The sequence below is a fragment of the Eriocheir sinensis genome, chromosome 17 (genome assembly GCF_024679095.1).
Source record: "Eriocheir sinensis breed Jianghai 21 chromosome 17, ASM2467909v1, whole genome shotgun sequence".
In the NCBI taxonomy this organism is placed as follows: Eukaryota; Metazoa; Arthropoda; class Malacostraca; order Decapoda; family Varunidae; genus Eriocheir; species Eriocheir sinensis.
The window spans coordinates 16,282,430-16,302,711 of NC_066525.1; the positions used below are offsets into that span (position 1 = coordinate 16,282,430).

Consider the following 20,282-nt stretch of genomic DNA (forward strand, 5'->3'; position numbering starts at 1 on the left):
ATGAATCACGTCCATGGCTCTAGACCCTTAAGGAAAGTTTACTCGTCCTTGCAAAGACCTCGAGTGCGACGCTGCGATTAGGTAAAAGAAAAGCATATAAAACGAACGGGGGCGATAGTTCTCCAGTAAAGTCCAACATGACCGCTGTTTTTGGGGTGTTGAAGAGATGGAATATTATTGAAAGAGAGAGGGAGGGAGGGATGAAAGGAGGGAGGGGCCGCCTCTACCTTGGCCTACGTTCTTGATGGTTACGTGTTGGTCACGCCGCGGAGGAGTCGTCACGCCTCACGGCACCGAAAAGCAGGGCGGTATGTGAGAAAACGCCCCTCAAAGCCGCCGTCCAGCCCGTCTTCACACGCCCAGCCGCCTCTTTTGGCTCATCCGATGGCGCGCTGAACTAATGGGGGGAAGAGAATGGGCAAGATAGGGAAGATAAGGAAGAGGGACGAGCCGGGAATTCAAGGTGGTGGCCGGCTAAGTACAGCGACCATCAAAACAATCTCGCCTCGTCGCTTCCTCGCCCTTGCCCGCCGCGTTCCGTGATGACTCTGACAGATGCACGATTTGTGTTGGTGGGAGTAAATAATGCCGCACTTCCTGTTTTTGAGCCCTGAGAACATGACCAAAGTGTCGGCCAGTTGACGCTACAAGGATGCGCGGGAGGCTGAAGCGTTGCAGGATACGAGGAATTAGGATTTTTGGGGGTGGATTTTGTTTGCTCGTGCTGCAGCCGTGAATATTCCACCCACACTCCGCTGAAACTCACGAACGAGCAGGTAAACAAACACCGACTGCATTGTTGGCCCATACAAGTGTCTTCCCAAGGTTGCTCTTCCTTTCATTTCCCTAGGAAGCTTGTGAACAAACAGAAAAGCAAATAAACCTTGTCCTACTACTTCAGACACATCCACATCGATTTCAATGTTATTTCTGTTGTCTTGCCTTGCTCAAGTTATCTGAAAATAGCTGAAGCAACCACACAAAGCTTCAGCAGTGTAGCAGATCATTTGTTATTGTGGATTAAACAAGTCAACAGAAATCCGATCCAAGGTGACGCTCTCCCCCACACCTCACACGAGCACGCGAACAAAGAGACAAACAAGCATTGTATCATCAATCTTATGTTGTTGTGGATGTGAGGAATAAAAGCAAGCACGGTGTTATTGATGACTATGAGGGGGACGAGGAGGAGCCAAGGCCGCGCTCTCGCCATATACTTCACACGCGCCAGCGAGTAAAGAAGCAAACAAATACGCATCGTAGCATCAATGTAGGTTAAGTAAAACAAGTGAGGCGCGGCGAGGCCAATGAGGCACTCCGGCCTATTGAGATGCGGCCAGCGGCTGTGAACGTGCGACGGAGGGAGAGTGGAGAGGGAGGAAGGGGAGGGGAGACGAGGCAAGACGAACAGCTCTAAATTCACTCTCACTGTCGCGTCGAGACATCGCAAGACCGACCCGCTAAGAATAAGAGAGTGAAGACCCTTCTGGCGTGTGTGAATGGGCGTCGTTTCAATTACGAGGCGTGTCTCCCGTTCTCTTTGACTGCCAAGGAAGGAAAGAGAGTGTATAACGAGAAAGGGGGAGCATGGAGATAAGGGAAAGGGGGCCAGGAGCAAGAGGTGGGCGGTGACGTCAAACTGCTGCATAGGGATGATTATGGGAAGGCTAGGAGAAGGACAGAGAGGGTGGGATGAGGAGGAAAGGAGGAGGAAGGGGAAGAGAATGAGCGTAATGGATGTGCGGTGATGGGTGTATGGAGCTGTAGAGGGCCGGAGAAGGGCGTGGCCGGCGGCGATAGTAGAGGAGGAAGGAAAGGAGGAGGAGGAGGAGGAGGTAGAGCAGGTTCAGGTGGCTCATTAAGGACGCGAGGAAGGGAGACGGAAGAAAGTTAAGGAAGAGAGCGCTTAGAGTGACGTCAGAACAGAACATAAAAAAAAGGAACTTGATTTACGTCTTCAAGCAAACCCTTCCTCATGATGAAGTTAACAGAGCAGAGGGAAGGAGGGACCAGGGAGGAGAGCAAGAAGGAAGGAAGGAAGGAAGGAGGGAGGGAAGGAAGAGAGAAGTTAAAAAGTGGAGCAGGTGAAGGGAGGGATGGAGTAGAGGATTTCAAAGGACCTTGGACCGTCTGGCAGGTCATATAAAGTGAGGCTTCGGGACGTTCCTTGAATTTAATGGAGTGCGAGGTGAGGCGACGAGCTGCGGTGAACGCCTGCAGCAGAAGGAGGAGGAAGAGGAGGAGGAGGAGGAGCAGGTGACTGTTATCGTTGTGCCGTTGGTTATGTTGCTGGAGGAAGACGCGAGGCAGCAGAAAGGTAAACATAAGACAGATGGAAGTGCTGGAAATACGGCAGAAAGAAATGACAGAGAGAAAAGTGAAGGGAGAAGATATAGTAAAGAAAGTAATGGTGGTGGAGGTGATGGTGGTCGTGAAAATGGTAATGATGGAGGCCATAGTGGAGGAAGAAAAGATAAACAGAACAATTATAAAGGTGTTTGAAATGAAGCAGAAGGGAAAGATAAAGAGAAACGGTTGGAAAAGTTAAAAGCTGGAAAGAAAGATAAGGTAAAAGAGTCAAGTGGCTAGAGGAGGTATGGAGAGGAGACAGAGAGGAAAGATGAAGAGAAACGGCTGGAAAGTTAAGAGCTGGAAGGAGAGATAGGGCAGGCTGAGGGGAGGGTGAAGAGCTAGATGTCTGGAGCTAGAGAGAGCTACAGAGAGTGGAAGTGAAGCAGAGTGGTGGTGGTGGTGGTGGTGATGGTGGAAGGGGAAGGTCAGCGAGAGAGTATGGTAGTGAAGGGGCCGGAGAGGTGACAGATGAGAGAAGAGGGCGGTGGTAGTGTGTTAGGGAGGGGTACAAAAAAAAGTGAGTGGGGGAGGATGAAGATCGTGTTAGAGGTGGTGATGATGGATATGATCGGTTCAGCAAGATACGAAGTCGAAGGAATGGAAACGGAAAACCTACACCCAACCCTATATAGAGAGAAGGATGGGCAGTGCAGTATAAACCGATGTAGATAAAGTAAAGGAGTCTCTATAATGCGCAATGAATGAACAGAAAGATACGTAACAAATGCAGTGAAACATACGATGCAACAAGGTATGAATGAAGTGGGAAAAGGAGTAAGAAGAGAGGAGGAGGTAAAAACGAAAGGAAGGAGAAGTGAGTGTGTGTATATGTGTGGAAGTTTGGAAGGAAGACAAAAAGAAATAAAAAGAAAGGAATAAGTGAGAGAGTGTGTATGTGTTTATTTATCCAGCAACGTATGAATGAAGTCGATGGGGGTGGAAAAAGAGAAAAGAGTGCTGGAAGAGGCAAAGGTGCTGTAGAGAATGAAAGGGGCGGTAGAAAGGGAATATGCGGTAATCAGTTGAAGAGGAACGAGTTAATGGGAGGGAGGGGGGTGAAAGGGTGGCTAAATGCTACTGGAACGTGGGAGAGAAGAAAACGGGCTGTGGGGAGAACGGTGCAAGGCTACTAAAACGTGGGAACGGCCGAGGAAGGGTTGACGCACACCAGAAAAGAGTAAAAAGAGTAAAGAAAAGGGATAATACAGAGGAAAGTAAAGAGGAAAAGAAAGCGTGCTATGATGTACAAATAGAAAAGAATAGGCATTGCAGTATGAAAATATAAAAAAATAGGAAAAGAAAATAAGAAAACAAGTAAGAAAAGGAATCATTGTAGCACGCAGTGAAGAAGAAACAAGAAGATATGACCGAAAAAGGTAAACTGAAGTATATATAGGAATTACTAGAAAAAGAGCGAAGAGGAGAGAGGGAGGGAGGGAGGTAAAGAGAGGAAGGGAGGGAAAGGAGAGGAGGTCAGATTAGGAAGATATATAAAGAAAATAAACTGAAAAGAAAAAGAAAATGTAAGAGAGGAGGGAGGAGGAGAAGGAGGAGGAGGAGGGAGGGAGAGAACGTGCGTGCGGGGAAGAGAGAAATGAGGGTACAGAGGAGGAGGAGGAGGAGGAGGAGGAAGGAGGTGGGATAGAGAGGAGGATATGGAGGAGGAAGAGAGGAGGATATAGTGAAGAATGGAGAGGGAGGAGGAAGGAGAGGAAAGAAGGTAGGAGTATTGCAGAGGAATGAGAGTGGAGGAGGGGGAGGAAGAGGATCAGAATGAGGGTATCGAGCGTAGTAGAGAGAGGGAGGGCAGGCCAGAGGAGGAGGAAGAGGAGGAGGAAGGAAGAGGAGGAGGAAGCCACACCCACTTCATTGCTTAGTCCTTTGACCACTCAGCTGATTCACACATGTTTTTGTTCTTGTTGTTTGTTAATGAGTTAGTTAATAATGGTAGTACCTGTTTAGTGTTCATAGTTTCTTCTTTTAATTCTCTCCTTCCTTTTTTTTATGCGAGTTTATTATCATTTTTTTTACTGCTGTTATGTTCCCAGCGTCCTCTCTCTTCCATCCTCTCTCCATCTCCCTCGTTCTCCATTTCTCTTTCTCTCTGTTTTCATCATTTATGGATTTGATTTTTATTTCTGGCCGCGGTTGTTCCCAGCGTCACCCTCCTTCCACCCTCTCTCTCTCCTTCTATCTTGTTCTCCGTTTCTCTCTCTCCATTTCTCTTTCTCTTCATCATTAATGGGTTGATTTTTATTTCTGACCGCGGTTATGTTCCCAGCGTCACCCTTCTTCCACTCTCTCTCTCTCTCTCTCTCTCTCTCTCTCTCTCTCTCTCTCTCTCTCTCTCTCTCTCTCTCTCTCTCTCTCTCTCTCTCTCTCTCTCTCTCTCCACCTTCTATCTTGTTCTCCGTTTCTCTTTCTTCATTTCTCTCTGTTTTCATCATTTATGTTTTTTTTTTTTTTTTTTTACCGCGGTTATGTTCCCAGCGTCATCCTTCGTCCACCATCTCTCTCTCTCCTATTTTGTTCTCCGTATCTCTCTCTTCATTTCTCTTTCACTTCATCATTAACGGGTTGATTTTTATTTCTGACCGCAGTTGTGTTCCCAGCGTCCACCTTCTTCCACCTCTATTTCCCTCGTTCTCCGTTTCTCTCTCTCCGTTTCGTCATTTTCAGCCACACTTTCATTCACCGCCGTGCCAGGTTTCATTCCCGCCTCTCAATTTTACCTGCCAGCCTTCCCTTCCTCCCCTCGCTTCTTCCCTTCACTTTCCCTTTCGTCAACAGCGCGTCCTTCCTCCCCATCCCCTTCCTTTATTCTTAGCTTTCCTCCATTTCACCAGTTCCCGCTTTCTCTTTTTTTTTTCTCTCTCTCTGTTTTCTTGTTTTTATCATTTGGAATTCCTGGGGGAGAAGGGAAAGAAGGACGGGGAACAGCGAAGTGGAGGAGAGTTTTCCAAGTTAGGAGGGTAAGAGGAAGGGAACGGAGGAAAGTTAAGGAGGGAAAGGGAAGTTAGGTAGGAGGAAAGATGAGAGAACAGGAAGAGGAAGAGGAAAAGTAGTAGCAAGTAAAAGTAGAGAGTAGAAGAAACACAAATTGAAGAAAAGGGGTGCAGATAGAAGCTAGGAGAGAAGGGAGAGTAGGAAAAGAAATAGGAAGGGAGGAAAAGAAAATAAATTATAGAAGGGAAGCAGAAAGTGGAAAGACTAAAAAAAGACGAGGCAGAGAGGGAAAAATGAGAAAAGAACGAAAGGAAAAAGAGAAAGCAGGAAGGGAAGACAGTAACCAGAAAGGAAGGAAGGAAGAGGAAAGAAGAAAGGAAGGGAGAGAGGAAAGAAGGAAGAAGAGATACATGTGGCTGATATATAGTTGATCTCAGAAATAGGTTAAGAAAAAATAAATAAATAAATAAAAAACAAGCTCTGAGTCGCGCGAGAAAACATCGAAAGTGGTTTGGTGTTACGACGCTTATGACAATACGACAAAGGGAGTCTTGATAACATGAACCTTAATAACAGTGGACTTACCGGGTCTGCTCTAATTACCTGCCCGAGTGTTATTATGGAAAGGGAAGGTAATGGTGAAGGTGTACTGGACTGCTGGTGGTGGTGATGGTGATGGTGATGGGGTGATGGTTGGCGGTGATACGAGAGTGAATGGGTACAAGGGAGGTGGGTAGGGGTGTTAGGTGTTGCTTTGTAGTAGTAGTAATAGTAATAGTAGTAGTAGTAGTAGTAGTAGTAGTAGTAGTAGTAGTAGTAGTAGTGATGGTGGTGGTTACTTATCTCTTTTTTTAATGCCAGTGCCATTTCTTTCCACACTCAAATTACACAGCATTGACACGGGTTCCTCATAAAATAATACCCATCTATTTTACATTGCCAGGAGGCGAAGAACCGACAAAAACTGCACCTCTTTAATTCACCCGCTCAAACGTCATTTATTTTCTCCTCCAAACACTATTACAGTACCATTTTTAGAGGAGCTTCGCGCCTGACTCGGGTTCAGAAGGGCTACACACACACACACACACACACACACACACACACACACACACACACACACACACACACACACACACACACCGGCAGACAATTGGAAAGGAGACGCACCAGAATGTAAGCAATCAGGCAGGCATATAGACAGCAGGAAGACAGATAACAGGAAAAGGAAAGACACTAGAATACAAGGAGAAAGACAGGCTCATCGACAGCAGGCAGACAGATCAATGAAAAGAAGACACAGTACAATACAAGCAGGCAGACAGACACACACACACACACACACACACACACACACACACACACACACACACACACACACACACACACACACACACAGCAAGTAGACAGACAACACTAAAGAACATACTAAAATGCAGACAGGTGATCAAACAGGCAGGAAGACAGGTAGGAATGTAGACAAGCATACAGACAGGTAATTAGGAAGAGAGAAAGACAGGCTTATAGACAAGGAAATACCTATATAGAAAGGCAACATTAAGACAGACTGAGGCAAGTATGAAGGCAGGTAACGGGAAACGCAACACGGTAGGAGGCATTTAAACAACATACAGACAGACAAGCAGGTAAGCAGGCAGGGAGGTGTGGCAGCAGAGGTGGAGTCTAACGTGCGTGTCTGTGGAGCATTGTTGTAAATGGAACGTTTTCGCTGAGTGTATGACTTTTGTATTTAGTTTTACGTTTTTTTTTCTTCTTTTTTTGGCTGTTCTGCCTTTCGAATTAGACGAGAATGACTCACGCATGCGGGCGGACACACACACACACACACACACACACACACACACACACACACACACACATCACTACTACTACTACTACTACTACTGCTACTACCCCTATCACCTTGGCACATTTTTTTCTCTTAGGCCAATACTCACGCGGGTGCTAGAATACAAACCTGAGCTGCGAGAGGTGTTGTTGGTGGTCGTGGTGGCGGTGATAGTAGTACAACAGGTAAAGTAATGCGAAAGCGGTAGAAGAGGAGGTGGTGGGTGGGTGTCCGTCAGTTTGTGTGACAAGCTAACAGGTGAAAGTGTGCTGTGGTTGTATGGTCATGTTGGGGAGAGAAGGAGAGGGAGAGAGAGAGAAGGGGAGAGGGACGGAAGGGGGCTGGATAGAAATGACGGGACTCGATTGAAGCAAATAAAAAGTCGTGTGTGTCTGAGTAGTCGTTGGTGTTGGGGGAGGAGGAAGAAGATAAGGAGGTGGAAATAGAGGAAAATAAAAAGTCGTGTGTTGTCGGGGAAGTCATTGATGGTGACGCGTGTGAAGCAGATAAAAAGTCGTGTGTCAGAGTAGTCGCTGGTTTTTGCGGTGGAAGAAAAAGATGAGGTTGAAATGAAGGAAAAATAGTCGTAGTATGTGTTAGCGAAGTCATTGGTGTTGGGAGTGGAAGAAGATGAGGAGGTAGAAATGAATAAAAAAATATTGTGGGTGCCAGTGAAGTATTTGTTGTTGTTGTTGTTAGTGGTGGAAGAAGATGAGGAGGAAGTTGATATGAAGGTAGACATAATGGCGACGGGGAAAAGAGGGAAAAAAGACGAGATGGTGAAGGAGTAAAGATGATGGCGTTGTCTTTATTAAGAAGTTACTGAAACGCTATTGATGATGATTGTGCTTAGAAGTGTGGAATGATAATTGTAGACAGCGATTATGGTGGGAGAATAGTGACTGGCCTGAGGAGAGACGATAATGAAGTGGGTATATTAGACATGTTGGGACGATGATGAACCCTAATAGCGAAGGATTTAATTAAAGAAGAGAAATGAATATAGATGCGGAGAGAGAGAGAGAGAGAATGATTTGCAAAAGTGGCACTGAAAATTTATGAGGGATGAATGAACTTTGAGTGAGGAATGTTAATATTTGGTGCAGGGAAGAAAAATTTAGTGAATAATAGAATGCAAGGGTGAATTCTGAGGACGGTTAAAATTACTACAGCGATATGAATAATGTATGTAGACTAGTGTGTGAGCCGTGCTGTGTGTGTGTGTGTGTGTGTGTGTGTGTGTGTGTGTGTGTGTGTGTGTGTGTGTGTGTGTGACCTTATTAACACCTTACATACTTTTGCGTTATATGACTGTCAGGACCTTACTTCCATCTATCTTCTCTCTCCACTGCGTCTTAAAAATGAGGCCACGAATTAATGTTTTTTTTTATATTTATTTTTCTTGTATCTTTGTCTAATGAATAGGTGACTTATAGAGCAGTATTTAGTGGCCTTCTTTTTCTTCTTTTTTTCTTTATTCAATCTTCTCTTCTTCTACCTCTTTTTATGTTCTATTCTTCTTTTTCTCTCTTTTTAAGTCTTCTTATTCTTTCTTTTTTTTTCCTTTTTCGGTCTTTTTTTTTTTGTCTTCATCACCATCATCTTCTTTCGTCTTCATCCCTTTATAGGTCCAGTCTGTCACCACCAGCTATAAAAATGAAAACTGACATTTAAAACAAGTAATATCTATCGAGCATTTACGAAAACCATTGTTACTCAGCGCACAAACTTCAGCGAGGTCTGAGTCAAGGCATTATTATCATTGGAGAGAGAGAGAGAGAGAGAGAGAGAGAGAGAGAGAGAGAGAGAGCGAGCACTAACCCTTCCCCCGTCGAGCGTAAATGTTTCTCAGCAGGGTCGGTAATGGAGGAGCCACGCATCTATCCATCACTTTATTACTCCCTCCTGAAGGTGGCTCCAACGATGACTGACACATCTGACTGACTACCATTTTTTCCCACTCCCTTCTAAAGATAATTCCCGCGGAGGCTCAAGTGAATGGTGCCTCAAGGGGGGAATGACTCTTCGTTTTCCATTTGCGAGTTTATCATTTGGATCTAATAAGTCTCCCTGTCTGTAAGGAGCCTTTGTGATGTGATTTGTGTGGTGGTTTAGTCCTGAAAGGTTCCCGTGTTGTCTGACGTTGCCCCCTGACGCATGTGTCCTTGGAGTTGTGAATGTGTGTTAATGAGGGAGTCCCCCCTTTCGTCACTCGTTTTCTGGTTTGGTTTTCTTGTTCCGCAGTCAACGGTGCCAGATTGTTGTACTCAGCCTCTCATGTTTCCCGATTTCCGACCCCAAAACTGCCTCCTCAACCCCAATTACTGCCTTCATATATAGTTATCGTTAAAATGGTTAATTATTGGTGCTATGTGGCAATTGCTATGGCTCGAAAACCGGTAAATACGAGGAGCTGAGTACGATAATCTGGCAACGGTGGTTCCGCTGAGTGCAAGGAAAAGAGGAAGAGGGAAAACGCTACGAAGGAAAAGGAAGGAAAGGAAAACGAGGCGTAGAGAGACGAAAGCAAGGAAAATGGGAGAAAGAAAGATGTGTTTGAAATTAAATAAAAGGACAAGAAGAAGAAAAGAGGAAGGAAATGGAAATAAGAGTAGGGAGGGAAAGAAAGAGGAAAAAGCGAAAGGAAGGAGGAGTGAGTTTGTGTATGAAGAAAGAGAACAAGAGGAAGCAAAGAAAAAGGAAATGGAAAAATGAGTAAAAAGGAAGAAAAAAAGAAAGAATGAAAGAACGACTGACTGCGTGTGTGTGAAGGAGGAGAACACGAGGAGGAAGAAAAAAGGAAGAAAATGGAAGAAAATATTAAAAAGAAAGGGACGAGGAGTGAGTACGTGTATGTGTGCAAGTTTGGAAAATAAGAAAGAAAAAAGAAAAGGAGTGAGTGCGTGTGTGTGTGTTTGTGTGTTTGTGTATGTTTTTCTGTCCGTCTTTATTTATGCATGGGGAGGGGGAGCAGCCATTAAGTACTTCCCAGTCCCACGCGCTGTGCCAAACCTGGACATTCATAGGCAGTCAATCAGGTGTTTCATAATGCAGGTCGAGCAAGCCTTGTCTTACCTGAGTGAAGGGCGACACGAGGGCACAACGACTACCACCACCACCACCACCACCGTTACCATCAAGACCACCACCAATATCACCGTAACTACCTTCATCACCACCTGTACTACCACCCTCATCACCACTGCCATCACCACCACCTGAACTACCAACTTCATCACCACTGCCTTCACCACACCTGTACTACCACCCTCATCACCACTGCCTTCACCACTATCACTAAAACTATAATTCATAGCATCACCACCGTCAACAGCACCACAACCACCTCCACTGTTTTCATCACCATCACCACCACTACTATTACCACAACCAAAGCCACTACCACCATCATCACCACTTCGACCACCACCACCATCGTCACGACTACCATCACCACCACGAACACCACCATCATCACCACATCACCTCTATATCTTTACGTCGTTGTGGTGATGATAATGACGGTGGTGGTGGTGGTGGTGGTGGCTGTGGTGGCCTTGTCGTGGTGGTTCAACGCACTTTTATAAATAGCTGACGTGTACATCGAGAAACTTAATAAAGAACACAATGACGTCGATAATGCAGGCGAAAAATAGCAATGGCCTCGTTTTGTAATGGTTTGTTAAGTCTTCGTCAGTATAAGTAAGTAGGTTGTTACGTCCTGAGGGAGAGAGAGAGAGAGAGAGAGATGTGTAAAAAAAACATTACCAGGTGCCATAATACTGTGAAATAACACTTACTTACCCCAAAAATACAGCTACTACTACTACCACTACATAAAAAAAAGAGAAATGCGAGGAAAACAAAATTGCCACTATTACTACCACCACCACCACCACCACTACAAAAAAAATAATCATAACAACAGCTAACACCCATGCATGCCCGCCCTGAATGCATGCCACGCTAAGAAAAAAAGAAAACACACTAATGACCTTATACCATCACCCGTAGTGGACTCGTATAATACACTAGAAAGCCCTCCGTTGCCAGTACATGTGTTATAATCCCGTGTTGCGTGCTGAAGGGGTGCTGGGGGGCGGGGGAAGGGGGCTGAAGGGCGTGGTCGGTGTCACAGTTCATAGTGTTTGGGGAAGGGGGGGAAGGGGGAAGGGTGGACGTGGAAGGGGGAGGGTCCGTATTCCCCCTTTTCCTTTCCTTGTCATGTAACTTGCCTTCATTCTCTCCCCCTTCTTGCTCTTTCTTCCTTCATTCCTTTGTCTTTCCTTTCCTCTTCACTCTTCTTCCCTTTTCTCTCCTTGCTAATCCTTCCTTTCTTCGTCTTTTCCCATTTTCGATCATTTCTTCATGCCTTTTTTTTTTTTCTTCACTCTTCTTCCCTTTTTTCCCCTTGCTATTCCTTCCTTTCTTCGCCTTTTCCAACATTCACTCATTTCTCCCTGTCTTTTTTTTTTCCTTCCCTCCCCTCCCCTCCCCTTGTTCTTCCTTCCTTCCTTCCTTCCTTTGTCTGCCCCTTTCTTCACTCTTCTTTATCTTTACCACTCTTTCTTTCCTTCTTCTCCCTTGCTCCTCCTTCCTTCGCCTTTTCCCTTATTTGTTCCTCTTATATCCATTTATTTTTCCCTCCCTCAGCCTTTCTATCATCATCTTCCCTCTCCTTCTCTCCAGTTATTATTGTATTACTTTCCCATTATTTTTTCCTCATCACTGCTTTTTATTTTCCTCATCTATCCCATTACCCTTCTTCCCTTCTTCGCTTCTCCCTTAGCAAACCTTCCATTCTTCCTCTCTTCCCCTCCTCCTTTCCTCACTAGCCTTTCATCTATCTAACTTTTATATCATCTTGGCTCTTTATTTTCCTATCTCTTTTATCCCTTTACTGTCATTCCTCTTCCCTTCTTCTTTATCAAACCCTTCGTCCTCCCTCCCCCTCCAATGGCCTCCCACTTCCCTTCTCTGTTTCTCATCATTGCTCTTTATCTTCCTACCCTTTTGTCCCTTTAATTCCTTCCCTTCTTCCATTATCCCTTACCAAAGTCTTCATTCTTACTCTCTCCCTCCTCCTCTTCCTCCTCACTGGTCTTCCATTTCTCATACCTGTCCCTCTTCTTTTTAATTTCCTCCTCCATTCCTTTACCTTCTTCTTTTCTCTTTTCCCTTCCCAAACCCTTCCTTCTCACTCTCTCCCTACATACCTCATTTACCTTCCACCTCCCTTACGTTCACGCTCCCTCGCCCGTATCGATCAAGTTCTCAATAGTCGCATGAATGAGCATAGGCATTATGAATTCATGGTTACATACGTTTCTATTTTTCATGGCCTTACCTGTAGGTTTTGGAGGTCGCGACTTTGGTTTAGTATAGGTGTGACGTGCAGTTTCCGGTGCTGGCAATACCTGGAACACATATATTACCTTTTTTTTATATACAGTATGTAGCTAAACACGACGGCTGTATGGTATGGATTTCCTGGTATGGCTTGTGAGAGGGGATACCGTGTGATCATCTCCAGTGTTCGTCTTCGTTTCCTTTGACTCCCGAGTTTGCTAGAATTAGATGACTTAACCCGTCCGCTGCGATTGTCATGGATCTGGCCTTCAGTGGTAGCCTGGTAACACATAATCCCAGGTCATTCTCTGCCTCTGTGGTGGATAGTGGAGTGTTTCCCATGTGGTATTGGTGTGCTGTATATCTCCTCCCAGGGTGCAGGACTTTACATTTTTCTTCATTGAATTATAGAAGCCACTTTTTGTTCCATTCCTGAAGCTTGGTGAGGTGTTCTGGTAGGAAATCCGCAGCCAAGGGGTTAAGATGAGTATTAGAAAAATGGTATCGCTAAAAATTACCTAATCACGTTTCATTACAGTTAAGGAGTGAGGGAAAAGCTATCGTTCATGAAAAATAAGAATGTGATTTTTTTCCTCGTCCTCTCTTCTCCAGCTTCCCACCTTCATCCCTTCCACTTACATGCTCTATAAGTCACTCTCACACTGTATTTTCTTCTATTTTCCTATTATTAAAAGGCGAATCCACAAGGCAATTCTGCGTACAAATGATTGGCTTTACGTTTTGTTTTGCTGCTGCTGAATCACAATATCCTTTGCTTGTTAGTTTGTCACCCTCGGTCTGTCTCATTTTAGCTTGAAAGTGTTGACTCTTCATATATGTCTGTTTGTTTGTTTTTTCCACGGCGTCGCTGAATGAGTGTAAAGAAAAAAAAGAGTGATAGTCGAAGCATGAACGTAAAATGACCTTCTACTCTACCATCTGCTGTAAACTCCTGCGTGCAATTGTCAAGAAAAGAGACGAGAGTGTGACGACCTTTTGCTCCAGCTCCCGCGATTTTGCTGAGTAAATGCGTGACAAGCGAGGGGGGAGGGGGCGACGGAGGAGACAATACCGTGCCGCTCAACGCTTCCTTCCGCTGCGTCGTTGCGTGGAAGCGTGAAAACAAAGAACTCGGAGGAAGAAGGATGAATATAAAGACCTTCTGCTCCATCTTAACATCCCTGTGCGGCATTGGGGAGGAAATGCTTCAGGGATACGTGACGGACATGCATGCACTCCATCTGCTGCGAGGAGGCGTGAAAACAAAGGCGCCAGAGGAAATGGGAGGAACATAGATACTTTCGGCTCCATCTTATCATCGCTGGGTGGAGGCGTGGATGAAACGCTTCCTGAATACGTAACGGCCATGCATTCCACTCGGCCACTCCACTCCAGGATGGGCGAAGTCGAGGCAGAAGGATTATATAAGTCAGTCACCCCTCAAGGCACTGCTACTGCTCCTGGTGGTGGTGGTTGTCATGGGTGTTGCTGGTGTTGGTGGTGGTTACCCTAGCCTTCCCCCCTCCCTCACTATACACAGTCTCCATCACTACGTCCCCTCTCTCCTTGGTAACTCTCCGCGTCCCCTCACTTCCTAGTAACTCTCCTCGTACCCTTTCTCCCCAGTAACCTTTCCCTCGTCCACTTTCTCCTCAGTAACCCTAAGCCTACATTCTTAAACACATCCACATTTCATTAGGCTTTCGTAGAGGTCTGGGGGGGGGGGGGTTCTATAGGTAGTTTTATGAGCCTAGTGATAGTTTAACAAGGCTCCTGCACCTTGAAAGAAGAAAACACTCATGAGAACCCGAATAATCTTCTTTGTGGTCCCTTGGAAATATTTGTCGAAAGCCGTAAGCGTCTGATAATGCGAACTTCACCCCTTCAAGCAAAGTGTAATACGTTCTTGACCAGGAAATACATTGTCCATTCCACTCTATAGTTACTCTACACTTGGCTTATCCAGTCTAATACGTAAGACTAACCTGATACTACACTCCTTTTTTTTGTCAGGGTGTTATGCGCTCTAAGGCTGGTATTCTTAGACGCTTTTGACTCTCACGACGACTATTTCCAAAGGCCATAAAGAAGAGTAATCGGGTTCTAATGAGTGTTTCTTTAGGTTCACGGTAGAGAAGAAGATCCAAACTACCATCCAGGTCATAAAACTACCCCTGGAAGTGACCCAAACTCTTACGAAAGCCTTGTCAAATTTATGTGCCTGGGAGCCATAATGTTCAAGAATACGACCCTAAGTCCGTCTCTGCACTACTCGGCCTCAACTCCATTAATGTCTCTGCACCTGACGCTGATCTTGTTTAATGGGCGCGGGAGTGGCTGTGATGCTGGACTCCTTTCTCCGTCTTTCATCATCATTGTGTTCTACGTGATGGCGGGCTTGTCTCTCTCTTTCTCTCTCTCTGCCTGAAGGTGACCCGGATGACACAGCGACTTGCTCTTGAGGCCTTCAGGGATAGCCCGAGCACCCCCCCCCACCCCCCCCACCATCACAGCCTCCACCATTGCCGTCCTTTCCATTACCCTCACCAACACACCCACTATCACTGCCACCAACAACACCAACAGTCTGAATCATCATCATCATTTACCGCCAACACCACTACTACTATCGCCCCTTACGTCCTCCTCCTCGTCCTCCTCTTCCTTTTTTTCTTCCCCCCTCACGTATGCATCCGTTCAGCTCACCCATCATCACGGTTTGGTCATTCGCTTTTTTCCTTCTTGTTCTCCCGCCATCTGTCTTCATTCCACCCGCCGTGTATCCGTTCTATCATTCCTGTGCATGCCTGTCTCTGCTACGTCTTCATTTTCTTCCATTTCGTACCCTTTCCTCCTCCTCCTCCTCCTCCTCCTTCTTCTTTTTTTCAGCTTTCCTGCATATACCTTCTACGTTCCCTCTTCTTATCCTCTTCATATCGTCTTTCACTGCACTGATCCCTTCTTTTTTTTCCTTCTCCTCCTCTCCTCCTCGTCTTCCTTTCTTTTCAAATTCCTTCTTTTCTTCCATCTCTTCTCCTCTCCTCTTTCCTCTTATTCCGCCTTCATCAGCTCTCTTTCTCATCCTTTCATCTTCTTCTATTCCGTCTCCTACTCCTCCTCCTCCTCCTCCTCCTCCTCCTCCTCCTCCGGCAATGTGAGTTGTCAGTATATAATGAATATTGATGTCCATTTCGAGGTACTCTGGGTCTTGGCGGAATGGTGGTGGTGGTGGTGGTGGAGATGATGGTGATGGTGGAAGTGGAGAGGCTGCCGGAGATGGGGATGGTGATGGAGGTTATGCATGGTGAGGATGATGGTGATGGTGGTGGTGGTGGTGGATCTCATGCGTGGTGTTGATCCTCTCCAATGCAGCAGAGGTGGTGGTGGTGGAGGTGGTGGTGGTGAAGCAGGGAACGAAAGTGTAAGGATGATGGAGGAGGTGTGTTGAAGGGGGAGGGGAGGAGGAAGAGGAGACAAGGATTACGAAGGAGGTGGAATGGAGGAGGAGGAGGGGAAGGGGGTGTTGGAAAGGAGGGTGGTGGTGGTGGTTGGGTTGCTTTCAGTCCCACCACCACCACCACCACCACCACTGTCACCTCTTTGTGTGTTTCAGGAATGGATGTGTTGAGATGATCCTTAAGCTTCTCCTGCCTTTGTCACCCCGACGAAGACAACGACCATCTTCCTCCTCCCCATCCTCCTCTTCCTCCTTCTCTTCTAATTTTTCTCACATTCTCTGCCTCCTCGACTTCATTCCTTCTTCCACCTTTTCTTTATCTTTATTCCTCGTTATCTTGCTCATCTTTTTTTTCCTCCCTGCTTTCTGCCCCTCACCAAACCACCTCATCAATTGCAATAAAGATGACGACCTCCTGCTGATGCTCCTCCTCCCTCCTCCTCCTCTCACTCTTTTCTCCCGTCCATCTCTGATAAAACAATGTCTTTTTTCCTTCAATGCGTTCCTGTCCTTTTTAACTCTTTCCCATCTATTCCTCTGTTTTCTTCATTTCGTGGCTTTCCTTCCCTTCAACCGCCATCTCCTCTCCTCCCCAACGGCATTAACCCCCTTTCCTCTCCTTTATCGCCCTCTTTGCCTTTTGACTCCAAAACGACTTCTGTGTTACTCCTTCATTGTTTTCTCCCTCCCCCTCCTCCTCCTCCTCCTCCTCCTATTCGTCTTCCTCTGCATTGTGAAAGCTGCGCATTAACCCAAGTGCCTCCTTAGCTCACCTCCGGATCGGGTCTGTTGCCTGGTAGCGGAACACCAACAAAGGCGTTTATTTTTTTCACTTGATTAAAAATGCTTCCGCGCGCTTTTTTTCATTCGCTGGGAGGAGAGGAGCTCACGCGTTTCGAGGTCACAAACTCCCGATTCGAGGGAAGGAGTCCATTTGTAACTTGCAGAGTGGTACAGTAGATTCTTTGATCCGTATTCTCAGACGCTTCCACCTCACATCACCTATTCCCAAAGGCTGAAAAGGAGATAAGTTGGGTTCTAATGAGTGTTTTTTGAGGTTCATGAAACAGAAGAATGATTAACCTGCTCCCCTTAGAAATGCCCACAACTACGAAAGACTTCACAGACATGTAGTATTTGTGCGACGAAATGTTTAAGAACGAACCTAAGTTACACACCTACTACTACTCCTCGTCCTTATACTCCTCCTCTTAATCCTCCTACTACTAGCATTACTCTTACCGCAACTACTACTACTTTACTATTATTGAAGGCACTGTTTTCGTAGTAACTTCTCTGGGTGAATGAAGATCAGAGGGTTGAGGTGCGGCAGCGCGGAGCCATCAAGCCATTAAACGAACGACCGGATGCGCGTAGCTCGTTTACGTTTATTATCGCCTGCGCAACTCTGCCACTTTTCGCACTGGGCCGTGGAGGAAAGCTAATGCGCCTCCCCTGCTCTCCCTCCCCTTCGTCCCCACTTCTCATTAGCATTGCGTTGGCTCGAGAGGGGAAGAAGAACGAGGGGGGGTGTCTACGTGTGTGAGTGTGTGTGAATGTGACGCTGCGGTATCGAGAGCCAGAGAAGATCGAGGTAAAGAGGATTTCGATGAGTGTTTATGTGATGAGAATGGGAGGAAGAGACGCACGGAGGCAGTAAAGGGAGTGAGAGAATCCATAGAGAGGAGACTGCGTGGATGAGCAAGGGATATGGCGTGAGCGAAGGAGTGGTGGGCGTCGATAAGAATAACGGATTGAGGTCTTGAAGGGAAGGGAAGGGAATAAAGTTAAAGGGAGGAAGGGATTTGAGGAGGAAGGGAAACGGAGCGTGCATGAGAAGGGGCTTAGGAAGGAAAGGGAACTGTAACGATGGTGAAAAAGGAAATAAGTAGGAAAAGGAGGAAGAAACGTGGAGAGAATGAGGACATGGTGAGAGAGGGACGAAGAAAAGAGAGAAGTGGAGTAAGGAGATAAGAAAAAGGAGTAAAAAAGAAATACGAGGAAGCACCACAAGGAGAAAATGAAGTAGGAATATAAATCAAGTTGAAAAAAGGGGGAAGTGAAGGAGGAAATGAATGAAGAAAAAAAAGAATAAAGGAAAGAGGTAGTGCAGTGAGTGAAGGAGGAAAAGGAATGAAGAAGGAGGTTACAGAAAAGGGAAGTGGAGGAGCTAGTGGAATGAAGTGGAGGGGAATGGAGGAGGGAGGTAAAGTTGAAAAAAAGGGGAAGTGAAGTGAAGGAGGAGCTGAATGAAGAAAAAAAATAAAGGAATGAGGTAGTGGATTGAGTGAAGGAAAAGGAATGAAGAAGGAGGTTACAGAAGCGGAAGGTGGAGGAGCTAGGGGAATAAAGTGGAGGGGAATGGAGGAGGGAGGTAAAGTGGAAGGAGAGGGAGGGGGCAATCCTTTCCCCCGCGAACACCTCCTGACCCCAATTGCTATGTGATGAGGTTATGGTGTCACGATATTGACCTGCGGATCCTCCTCCTCCTCCTCCTCCTCTTCCTCCTCCTCCTCCTCCGCCTCCTCCTCAAACACAATTTCGTCCTCCCTCCCTTACAGTAACTTGCATTTCCTCTCATTAAGTTGTCATTACTCTCTCTCTCTCTCTCTCTCTCTCTCTCTCTCTCTCTCTCTCTCTCTCTCTCTCTCTCTCTCTCTCTCTCTCTCTCTCTCTCTCTCTCTCTCTCTCTCTCTCTCTCTCTCTCTCTCTCTCTCTCTCTCTCTCTCTTTCTTCCTTTTTTTTTTTTTAATCTAAACATCAAAATACATATGACAAAAGGGGCGGGGAAATTGTCTCCATGCTAAAGACGACCTCTGTCTTGAGGTCGCCTATCTTCAAGCATTGTCACTAGTTGTGCTTGTGCTCAGGCGGATGTGACTAGGGCGGGTAAGTGCGACTCCAGGCATGAGCCGCCACCTTCACCTGTTGGGTGTTCATTGCCCTAACGCCCACTTCACCCGTGAAGGCGTTCCACAGGTGGGCCGTGGCACTCGTGAAGGCCCTCTGTCACCTGGCTGTGCGGCTTCTCGGGATTTCAAGGAGGAGGTCGTTAGTCACCCCCGCTCTCGTGGTGTGCTGGCTTCTCCTCCTAGGAACCCATAGTGCCGCCAGGTGAGGTGTGTGCTGGACCTGGGCCTTGTGTAGGACTGTGATGACACCGACCCTTCGGTGCCCGAGGCTGTCGAGCATACAGCGGGGGGCGTCCTGCTGGTGATGTAGCTGCTGTCGATGCTGCCGCTGCCGCCACTGGTGTCCATGTGGTCGCTGCTGCTGATATATATATATATATATATATATATATATATATATATATATATATATATATATATATATATATATATATATATATATATATATATGCGGTGGCTGAGTGGATAGCGTGACGGCGCCGCGCTCGGGACGACGCGAGTTCAATCCTCGCCCGGTGCCAGCAAGCTGGGATTTTTCAGCCGCCGCCAAGTGGCTGAAAACTACCCACATGTTGTCCAGAAGACCACCCATCAACCCGGACTCTAGATTCTAGGATTAAAGATGAGCTCCGGGAGGGCAGCATGAGCCAATGCAAGATGGCGCCACTATAAACACTGGCCTGCGCCACAACGGGCTGGCCATACCATCAGGCCCCTCCAAAAAACTAGCCTACCGGCGCCACAGGCGAAGACGTAAAAAGAAAAAAAAAAAAAGTATATCTCCCAAGGCTACAGTTCCCCTCAATATTTTCACAGATTGTCACAGTCACGGGGAATCCAATGAGGTCACAGTCACTCGTAATTATTATTTCATTCCACGTTTCTTCGATTACGTTTTCTTTCTCTTTTCTGTTTTCTCTCTCAGTGTTCCTCTAACTCTCCTCGTCTTCTCTTCCAACCTCTCCTCTTCTTTCCTTCTTTCCCGTTTTCTCTCATTTACGTTTCGTTGTTTCCATTCACGTTTTTTATTATCATTCTTTGTTAGTGTCATGTTCTCTTGCTTATTGTTTTTTTCTTCATATTGTTCCATTGTGTTGCTTTAATTTCTTCGACTTTTGAGTGCTCTGACTGTAGTGTGTGTTATTATTACTATTATTGTTCTTACCTCCGCCAACGAAGTTGGGAGGAGGTTATATTTTCGGTCCGGTCAGGATGTTTATTTATTTGTTTGTTTGTTTGTTTGTTCGTGAACAGTCTCCTGTGCACAATTTTGCAGATATCTCAACCAATTTTTCAGGGAAGCTTCGTGTCCATCCAGAATAGAACACATTAAACTTTTGATGTCAAAGGTCAAAGGTCAAGGTCAAGTTCGCACAAAACATCATTTTAGCCCTAACTTCGGTTCTCTTCATCGTAG

At 46.0% G+C, this 20,282-nt stretch overlaps 1 pseudogene; it reads right to left on the bottom strand.

Annotated features, from left to right (window-relative positions):
- Positions 1 to 12,575, bottom strand: part of LOC127000122 (luciferin sulfotransferase-like) — an 89,593-nt pseudogene extending 77,018 nt beyond the window's left edge.
- Between the last annotated feature and the right edge of the window lie 7,707 nt (positions 12,576 to 20,282).